Genomic DNA, 11,518 nt, shown 5'->3' on the forward strand with positions numbered 1-11,518 from the left:
GGGAATTGGAACATGAACCAAAGAATTACATAGAGAATTGTTGGACTAAACAATGAACAGTATTGAATTGACTGTCCATTAAACACCACATAGTTTCCTTTTACATTGACTTTAATTGTCAAATTGATCTGTCCTTATGGTATTCTCATCAAGTTGACAATTCCAACAAATGCTTTGCCAGAAGGAGTGGTCAAGGAAGAAGCCATTGTTTATTTTAACAGAAAATCAGGTAAGTATTTGAAACAAGGAAAATCGCAGTCTTCTTGTACACAGGAAAGGTACAAGGAAAGTGTAGGCCAGTGCTGCTATTTGCATTTATCTTGCAAAGAGTTGACACAAATACTTTTGTACTATAAACCTTTACAGTTCTGCACATCTTTTGTTCAGTTACAATATGCTATTGATGACGTTTACATTCAATTCTGCCTATTGGCAGCTGTCTAGATACATTAAAGCTGCTGGTAATTTTAGAAGTGGAGGAATATGTCAATAATTGTATGATGTTTCTATTCAACAATACCATTTTGGTTGATAATGATTTGTTAGTGATGAACATTTGGTGCAGTGAACCAATTTTATTGTCATGCTAGCATCAGGTAATACTGGACAAAAATTTGGGAAAAATCTGAATGCCAGTTTCTCTGCAAACACTTGTTAGTCTATTGCAATTGGATTCTGCTGCATAAAGCCATTTTTTTTTCTTGACAGTACAATGATGAGGAGGAGAAAAAAAATCCCTTCACACAAGGCTGGAAAAAGAACTTTTTAAACATGTTGTGTGGACACATTGTGCCAAGGTGAGTTTAAATTTAAAGAATGGTCATCCTCAAAATTGGTCCAAAAATGCTTTTGTCATAAACCAGCTACTGGGTATTACAAAGATTTACATATAGATGGAAAGGTAAATCATGTAGTTGTTACCAATCATATATTGGTAAAGTTGGATGAAATTCATAGGAATTTTCCTGTTCATCCTCTGTAACTGAGATAAAGACCAAGTCAGACTTAGAGGCCAAATGTAACACATTCTATACAAACTTCATAAATTTCAACTGTTCCTAATGATCAAGTTATATGATTAATCTTACTTCTGTGACCCTTCTGCTGTGCTTAGCATGAATTGCAAATGATCAGTATTATTTCAAAACATAGTACAAATTATTAACATTCAGATAGTCAATGAAATGGGTCAAAAATTACTGCACCGACTTCTTTGTTAGTTAAAGTACAGAGAGCTGGTGCTCTTAGTGTGACAATCTGTCCCTACCTTATTCCTGAAGGTATTGGTCCTTGCTTGACAATGTGCTTCAGTCAGTGAATTTAGACAATCATTCCAGCAGTGTATTTAAATGTAACGAACAATGCAGCCCCATTGAAGTTAAAGCCTAATCAATGCCCATAAAATATACATATTTGACTGGATGTCATTGGATAACAAATAGGAGCATCCTTTGGGAATTGCCAAGCATTCATTCAGAAATATCCATGATTGGATTAAATATACAGAGAGAGTGTAAATAACGTGACTGATTAAATGTGGTCTATAGAAGGAAACTATCTGGTAGACTTTCAAGAGTTGCTCATGTTCTTAAAACATATTTAGAAATAGGAACCTACATACAATTCTTTTTTTTTCACTATTGCACAAGTTCCTGATCTCAGTTTTCCTTGTGAGTAAATAAAAGAAGATATAGTGCCCTTCAGTTAGCATTTTGTTCAGTAATAAGTTTAAATTCCTATTATAGTAGTATTAATGCCCTTGAAACTAGTTGGGACATAATCCAATAGATTGCAGTGTCATTGGGAGGATAGCTGATCATTATGAGAAGGCAGGTGGACAATAGCACCAATCTTATTCAGCTCTAGAGAGCATTTAACATTTGCTCTTCCATTTGCCTCAATTCTTTCCAATGTCAGTCACTTACGGCTCAATCCCTGAGCAAGTGACATGATCTGGAAATATGTTTAACAATTGCTTCTACTTCTTCAGGGATTGCGTTTTTGTCCAGGACTTTTGGTGTCTGATCCAGATGCAGACCTCTGGAACCTGGTGTATTTCCATCTGTTCAGTCATGCCAGCTTCCAAAACCCTCAAATAGCCAATGACATAGGGATTCATTGCTTAGGAAGTTCGAAAGATTTACTATACCTCCGTTATCACTTAAGAGGGTTTCAGAAGATTCCTGGCAATTGCAGAGCATCCAGACAACTGGATCTTTGTTGATTTCCTGCTGCTCCTTGTTGGAATTACAATAAGATATCAATTAAATTCAGAAGGACATGTGGATCAGAATCATGTCACAGGGCCAGTGCAATAACATCAGTGAGGAGTTTACAATAAACACTCAGCTCCTAATTTTAGTTGGGCTGAGAGATAGACACTGATTACATCTAGTGACCTCTAACAAGGGAAAGTGAAATGCACAGGGAGCCCTGCTCTGATTTGCACTTTCACAATTGAACAATGTCAATATTGTCAGCCATGTTATAGAGTCATAGAGTCATAGAGATGTACAGCATGGAAACAGACCCTTCGGTCCAGCCCGTCCACGCTGACCAGATATCCCAACCCAATCTAGTCCCACCTGCCAGCACCCAGCCCAAATCCCTCCAAACCCTTCCTATTCATATACCCATCCAAATGCCTCTTAAATGTTGCAATTATACCAACCTCCATCACATCCACCGACAGCTCATTCCATACACGTACAACCCTCTGCATGAAAAGGTTGCCCCTTAGGTCTCTTTTATATCTTTCCCCTCTCACCCTAAACCTATGCCCTCTAGGTCTGGACTCCCCGACCCCAGGGAAAAGACTTTGCCTATTTCTCCTATCCATGCCTCTCATAATTTTGTAAACCTCTATAAGGTCAGCCCTCAGCCTCCGACGCTCCAGGGAAAACAGCCCCAGCCTGTTCAGCCTCTCCCTGTAGCTCAGATCCTCCAACCGTGGCAATATCCTCGTAAATCTTTTCTGAACCCTTGCAAGTTTCGCAACATCTTTCCGGTAGGAAGGAGACCAGAATTGCACGCAATATTCCAACAGTGGCCTAACCAATGTTCTGTACAGCCGTAACATGATCTCACAACACCTGCACTCAATACTCTGACCAATAAAGGAAAGCATACTAAACGCCTAGTTCACTATCCTATCTACTTGTGACTCCACTTTCAAGGAGCTATGAACCTGCACTCCAAAATCTTTTTGTTCAGCAACACTCCTTAGGACCTTAACATTAAGCATATAAGTCCGGCTAAGATTTGCTTTCCCAAAATGCAGAGCCTTGCATTTATCTGAATTAAACTCCATCTGCCACTTCTCAGCCAATTGGCCCATCAGGTCCAGATCCTGTTATAATCTGAGGTAACTCTCTTTGCTGTCCACTCCACCTCCAATTTTGGTGTTATCTGCAAATTTACTAACTGTACCTCTTATGCTCACATCCAAATCATTTATATAAATGATGAAAATTAGTGGACTCAGCACCGATCCTTGTGCCCCTCCACTGGTCACAGGCCTCCAATCTGAAAAACAACCCTCCACCACCACCCTCTGTCTTCTACCTTTGAGCCAGTTCTGTATCCAAATGGTTAGTTCTCCATCTAACCTTGCTAATCAGTCTCCCTTGGTGAACCTTGTCGAATGCCTTACTGAAGTCTATATATATCACATCTACTGCTCTGCCCTCATCAATCTTCTTTGTTACTTCTTCAAAAAACTCAATCAAGTTTGTGAGACATGGTTTCCCATGCACAAAACCATGTTGACTATCCCAAATCAATCCTTGCCTTTCCAATACATGTACATCCTGTCACTCAGGAATCCCCCCAACAACTTGCTCACCACCGAGGTCTGGCTCACCAGTGTATAGTTCCCTGGCTTGTCTTTACCACCCTTCTTAAACAGTGGCACCACATTTGCCAACCTCCAATCTTCTGGCACCTCACCTGTGACTATCGATAATACAAATATCTCAGCAAGAGGCCCAGCAATCACTTCTCTAGCTTCCCACAGAGTTCTCGGGTACAGCTGATCAGGTCCTGGGGATTTATCCACATTTAGCCGTTTCAAGACATCTAGCACTTCCTCCTCTGTAATCTGGACATTTTGCAAGATGTCACCATCTGTATCCCTACAATCTATAACTCCCATATCCTTTCTCACAGTAAATACTGATGCAAAATATTCATTTAGTATTTCCCCCATTTTCTGTGACTCCACAAAAAGGCCTCTTTGTTGATCTTTGAGGGGCCCTATTCTCTCCCTAGTTACCCTTTTGTCCTTAATATATTTGTAAAAATCCCTTTGGATTCTCCTTAATTCTATTTGCCAAAGCTATCCCATGTCCCCATTTTGCCCTCCTGATTTCCCTCTTAAGTATACTCCTACTTTCTTTATACTCTTCTAAGGATTCACTCGATCTATCCTGTCTATACCTGACATATGCTTCTTTCTTTTTCTTAACAAAACCCCCAATTTCTTTAGTCATCCAGCATTCCCTATACCTACCAGCCTTCCCTTTCACCCTGACAGGAATATACTTTCTCTGGATTCTTGTTATGTCATTTCTGAAGGCTTCCCATTTTCCAGCCGTCCCTTTACCAGCGAACATCTGCCTCCAATCGGTTTTCAAAAGTTCTTGCCTAATACCGTCAAAATTGGCCTTTCTCCAATTTAGAACTTCAACTTTTAGATCTTGTCTATCCTTTTCCATCACTGTTTTAAAATGAATAGAATTATGCTTGCTGGCTCCAAGGTGCTCTCCCACTGACACCTCAGTCACCTGCCCTGCCTTATTTCCCAAGAATAGGTTAAATTTTGCATTTTCTCTAGTAGGTACATCCACATACTGAATCAGAAAATTGTCTTGCACACACTTAAGAAATTCCTCTCCATCTAAATCTTTAACACTATGCCAGTCGATATTTGGAAAGTTAAAATTCCCTACCATAACTACCCTATTATTCTCACAGATAGCTGAGATCTTCTTACAAGTCTGTTTTCAATTTCCCTCTGACTATTGGGGGGTCTATAATACAATCCCAATAATGTGATCCTCCTTTTCTTATTTCTCAGTTCCACCCAAATAACTTCCCTGAATGTATTTCCAGGAATATCCTCCCTCAGCACAGCTGTAATGCTATCCCTTATCAAAAATGCCACTCCCCCTCCTCTCTTGCCTCCCTTTCTATCCTTCCTGTAGCATTTGTATCCTGGAACTTTAAACTGCCAGCCCTGCCACCCCTGAGCCATGTTTCCGTAATTGCTATGATATCCCAGTCCCATGTTCCTAACCATGCCCTGAGTTCATCTGCCTTCCCTGTTAGGCCCTTTGCATTGAAATAAATGCAGCTTAATTTATTAGTCCTACCTTGTCCCTGCCTGTCCTGACTGTTTGACTCACTTCTGTTCTCAGCTGTACCCGTCTCAGATCAATCTCTTTCCTCGGTATCTCCCTGGGTCCCACCCTCCCCACCTTACTAGTTTAAATCGTCCCAAGCAGTTCTAGCAAATTCCCTGCCAGTATATTAGTCCCTTTCCAATTTAGGTGCAATCTGTCCTTCTTGTATAGGTCACTTCTACCCCAAAAGAGATTCCAATGATCCAAAAATGTGAATCCTTCTCCCATACACCAGCTCCTCAGCGGTGCATTCATCTGCTCTATCCTTCTATTCCTGCCCTCACTAGCTCGTAGCACTGGGAATAATCCAGATATTACTACCCTTGAGGACCTCCTTTTTAAATTTCTGCCTAACTCTCTGTAATCTCCCTCAGAATCTCAACCTTTTCCCTTCCAATATCGTTGGTTCCAATGTGTACAATGACGTCCTGCTGGCCCCTCTCCCCCGTGAGAACATTCTGCACCCTCTCTGAGACATCCTTGATCCTGGCACCAGGGAAACAACATACCATTCTGCTTTTTCTCTGCTGGCCACAGAAATGCCTGTCTGTACCTCTGACTACAGAATCCCCTTACACAATTTGTCTCTTGGAAGCTGACGTACCCCTCGTTGCATTAGAGCCAGTCTCAATACCAGAAACTTGGCTGTTTATGCTACATTCCCCTGAGAATTCATCACCCCCTACATTTTCCAAATTAGCATACCTGTTTGAAATGGGTATATCCACAAAAGACTCCTGCACTAGCTGCCTACCTCTCTTACCTTTCCTGGAGTTAACCCATCTATGTGACTGTATCTGAGACTTTCCCCCCTTCCTATAACTGCCATCCATCACATACTGTTGCTGTTGCAAATTCCTCATCGCTTCTATCTGTCTCTCCAAATGATCCACTCGATCTGATAAGATTCGCATCCAACAGCATTTATGGCAGATATAATCCACAGAAACCCTTAAACTCTCTTTAAACTCCCACATCTGACAAGAAGTACATTTCACTGCAAAGGCCATTTTTGCTCCTTCACAATCTACAGACCCAGAAAATAACACTGTCTTATTCCTTTACAAACACTGCCCCAGGTTAAATTAATAGTTATGGCTTTTATTTTAAGTTTAATCAAGAGACTTATCTCCAAAACCATATCATCAAGAAAGAATTCTCTATACTCACTACTGCAGCCTTTCTCTTGGACAGACTTAAAACAACAATTAATTTATCTGATTTTGTGCTGTGAACTTCACCCAACAGTTCCTCCAAGATTAGTTGTGAATTTCACTGTTTGTTAATGTTCCCAGATGCACTCTGATGGCCAACGATGCACGAATTCATACAGCAAAGGCAGTAACTGTGCAGGCTCTCTCTCTCACGCTCTTTTTCTCTCTCTCCTGCACTGTCCTCACCATATGCTTCCTTTGTCTGCTCTTCTCCCTTTTAAACTGCTGTTGTTTTGACTTTTTTTTCCCAAAGTTCCAAAACATGCAACAGCATATAACACAGTAATTGCTGCTCCTGGAATTCGAGGAAATCACCTCCAACACCTAAAATACCTCAAAAAAGGAGCAGCTCTTACAGCCAGAAATTGTTCCCGTCCTCCATCTTGGATTAACCAGAATGATGGACTGGGGTGGACAAGGTCAGAAGTCAAACGACACAAGGTTATAGTCCAACAGCTTGTGATTTCAAATAAACCTGTTGCACTCCAACCTGGTGTTGTGTGACTTTTGACAATATTGTCAGTGGTCATAGGGCTTGGGCTGTCCCTGTGACTTAGTTGTTGTGGGGAAGAAGAAGATCTGGAAGGGTTGGTAGGAAACACTGCTAAGCGAAGACGGTTGGATGGGAAGAAAGAAGGATGATGAAATTCTCAAAAGTGAACCAAAAACATTTACAAGCTGCGCTAATACAGACTATGCTAATTTTGAAATTATTTATTTAATCTCCTGAAGGTGGTGTTGAACATTAGGCAAAAGAGAAAGTGTTTTAAAATTTGTTTCAATGTGGAATTATTGAATACCGTTATGTAAAGGTTGATGAACAAGCAAGTCAATACTCAATGGAATAGATTGGAATGTGAACTTGAGGCCACAATCAGATCAGCCATTACCTTACTGAATGGCAGAGCCACCTATGGAGCTGAATGAACCACTCCCATTCCCACTTCGTATGCTAATGTGTTCATTAATCTCCAAAACAAAGATCAAATTCTTTAGTCAACGTATCTTAATACAGATTGGTTTCCAATGTATTATTGGAACTTTATTACTTTAACCAGTGGACTATGCAAGTGAGCCATCTGGCATCTAGAGCAGCAGAAACATAACTCTGGCCTCAAGCAGAAAATGTTTTGCCTTCCTCTACCCCTGGATTTCCCTACTCCCCTGATCATGAGATGCAGAAATTAAAGTTTCCCCAACATTGTAGTGATCTGCTACCATGATGTATAATTGTTTTGTTGGTTTTTGTCTTCAACAAGTTATTTGAATCTGATGAGGCAATAAACTAGTCATATGAAATGTAATATTAAAATGTTCAATAAATGTTTATTACAGCTCCTGGTATATACATGTATATGACAATCACAGTCACTTCAGTGTCTAGGCTAATTGTAAGGTATTCATTTGTAAGCAGTGATATGCTTCCATCGGGGTGGCATAGTGGCTCAGTGGTTAGCACTGTTGCCTCACAGGGACCTGGTTCAATTTGAGCCTTGGGCAGCTGTGTGTATGGCATTTGTCCATTCTCCCCGTGATTGTGTGGGTTTCCTCCCACAATCCAAAAGATGTACAGGGCAGGTGAATTGCCCATAGTGTTAGGTGCACTAGTCAGAGGGAAATGAGTCTGGGTGAATTAGTCTTCAGAGGGTTCGTGTGGACTTGTTGGGCCAAAAGGCCTGTTTCCACACTGTAGGGAATCTAATCTAATCAAATCTACTTCAAATGACCCCAGTTAAGATAGAGACTGAGACCTTTATAATCTTGGGTTACATGCTGCCATCATAATATGAACATGTCATTTAAAGTTAAAAATCACACAACACCAGGTTATAGTCCAACAGGTTTAATTGGAAGCACACTAACTTTCAGAGCGACGCTCCTTCAACACCTGATGGACTATAACCTGGTGTTGTGTGATTTTTAACTATGTCATTTAAAGGTTGTCTGCATACCGGCATCCCTCTTTTTCACAGGAAAGAAAGGAATTCCTAACAGATATATGGTTATACATTGGCACTTGTTGTCAATATGATATTTATACACTCAGATAAATACAGAATTATCAATATTAACAATTGCAATCTCAATATAACATTTTAGAGGTTTGACAACTTGTCAATCTGGCAATTGTGTAGATGTTGTGAGAGCTATATACTGTTTTCATTTGCTGTGAAATTGTAACTTTCCTGAGCTCATAGTGTTGCAATAAACAGGATTTTGTTGACAGAACCAACTTGAGAGAATCAAAGATATTTTGGTGAGTGTCTTGCCATACATCCTTCTTAACCAAATCTCTCAGCAGAAATACCCAGCTTCACATGAAGGGAACGTTGAAAAAACTTATATCCTCTTTATCCTGCAGGAGCAGTATTTGTTCAGCGTCCTTAATGTTTCCTGGATTGGGATCAACTGCATAGGTAGATTATATGGACATGAGAATGTTTATCTAGCTGACACTTACTGACAATTCATACGATTAAATACCAACCCATTTTATTGCACTGTTCCCATCAGTAGGTGAAAGTTGTGATCATGCTCTGCCTTTGTCTTACCATGACTGCTATCATCGGCTTTGCAAACATTGCCCGGCATATTTTGAATAATCCTGTCCACCTGCTGCTGGAGAATGCCTTGGCTAACTGAGAATCCAACCGGTAACTTTCAGATACAGTACCATTTAAATGGTGTCCTAAAGGTTATAGACTCTTGGGATTGTTTTGCTAGATGAACAAAGAACTAACCTTGTTTCGAATTCAGTTTCAAGGAGAATCTGGTCCCACAAAATTTAGCATTTAACTCTTCCAGCATCATTATTTTATATGAGCACCTTATTAAGAGAGGTTGAGGCATCTTGGAACTATCAAGGTGCCATTTTACTTCAAGACCCAAGTGGGGAAGCTGCACCAATCTGTGTGTTGGTCATCAACGAAGATGGAGGCTGAGACCTTTACAGATGTCTTCTGATTAATCTATTCAGATTATTGTACACTTCTAAAACAGTTGGGATTTGAATTCAAATCTCCAGTGCAAAGGTAGGAACACTACCATTGTGCAACAGAAACCCTATCCTGAGATCATTATAGTTTTACATCACAAACTATGATATGCTAATGACATCATCAGCATGTCTCCTAAAGGTATGCCATGCTGGCAGTAAGACATAACATACACACTGCTAAGATTGGGATACTTCTCCCAAGCTAAAATCAGAATTGTAATGTTTGCAAGAGCATTTAATCATTCTGCATGTAAATTTATTCCTATTAGCTTTAATCTCATTCTCAGTTGTAAGTATATATTATACTTTGCCAGAAATATGTTTGCTCTTATTATTTGAGTTTCTCTATATTCAAGTGCATAACAGCATTACAGCGCATGAATTGAAACTACAAATCAATGGATTGGAGGGACAAGAATGTGCAATCATACTGTATTTCAAAAAATTATAGGGATTAAATGTTTTCAATTTCATTACGTTGTGGAACAATGTGGATCACAGTTGACGTTCCTGCAATATGGTCTAACCTAAAAAAACTGGGATAAATTAAAGAACAACAGAAAACCACAAAACAATGTATAAAAGTGGCAAAAAAATGATTATAAAGAAATGTTATAGTTCCATAAAAGGAAAGCAGCTGTTTAAGGGTACTAAGCCCACTGAAGGCTGAGAGTGGAGATATTGTCAATGACCAAGGGGAAACGGCAGACATGCTGAACAATTATTTTAATTCAATATTCAAAGCAGGGAAGGAGGATAACTTGTTGGAAGTTCCAAAGAAATCAACAGAGGATGAGGGATAGGGTCTAAATAAAATTAATTTAAGTAAACCATCAATAATGGAGAAATTAATGGAACTGAAAGAAAAAATGAATCTTCACCAGGACTTAATGGTTTCCATCCATGGATGTTAAATAAGGTTGGAGAGCACATTGCCAATGCTCTAACCATAATCTTTCAGAATTGCCTGGATGCAGGAACTGTACCTTTGGATTGGAAATTTGTTCATCTCTCCACTCTTTAAGAATGGTGACAGAGGGAAAGGAGGGAATTATAGACCAGTTGGCCTGATATCTGTGGTGGGGAAATTGTTGGAGTCTACCAGCAAGTAAGTGATCACCATGAAAATTTTCAATTAATCAGGGACCATCAGCATGAATTCATGAAGAGTAGGTCATGCCTGAAAAACCTCACAGAGGTGTTTTTGAAGAGTTGACAAGGGTGGTGGGCAGAGGTAGGTCAAAAAATGTATTTTGTATAGGCTTCCAGAAGGCTTTGATAAAGTCCCACACAAGAAACTGTTAATTAAGGTGGAAACCCATGGATTTGAAGACAAATTACTGAGATGGATAGGAAATTGATTGAGTGGCAGTATTCAAATTGGCACAACATGACTAATGGTGTCTGTATTGGGGCCTCAATTATTCACAACATGAATTAACGACTTGGATAATGAATAAAAAGTCAAATATCCAAATGTGCTAATGACACATAATTGGACAGTATTGTATTAAGTGTTGATGATGGCATAAAATTACAACAGGATATTGTTATATTAGGCTGTTTTTATGAAAGAAACAGGTCAGGAAATACGGGGTTAAAGGGGATGGGTCTGGGTGAGATGCTGTTACAGGGTTAGTGTAGACTCAATGGGCTGACTGGCCTGCTTCCACACTGTGGGGATTTTATGAAAGGTGAATTGACAAGTCTATGGTGGATGGATTTTAATATAAGCAAGTGTGAGGATATCCATTTTGGATCAAGAAACTATTGACCTTGTTGTGGTTCTGTTCGCCGAGCTGGAAGTTTTTGTTGCAAACATTTCGTCCCCTGGCTAGGAGACATCATCAGTGCTCTGGAGCCTCCTGCGAAGCGCTTCTTTGATGTTTCTTCCGGTATTTATA

The sequence above is a fragment of the Hemiscyllium ocellatum genome, chromosome 13, assembly GCF_020745735.1.
Source record: "Hemiscyllium ocellatum isolate sHemOce1 chromosome 13, sHemOce1.pat.X.cur, whole genome shotgun sequence".
NCBI lineage: Eukaryota > Metazoa > Chordata > Chondrichthyes > Orectolobiformes > Hemiscylliidae > Hemiscyllium > Hemiscyllium ocellatum.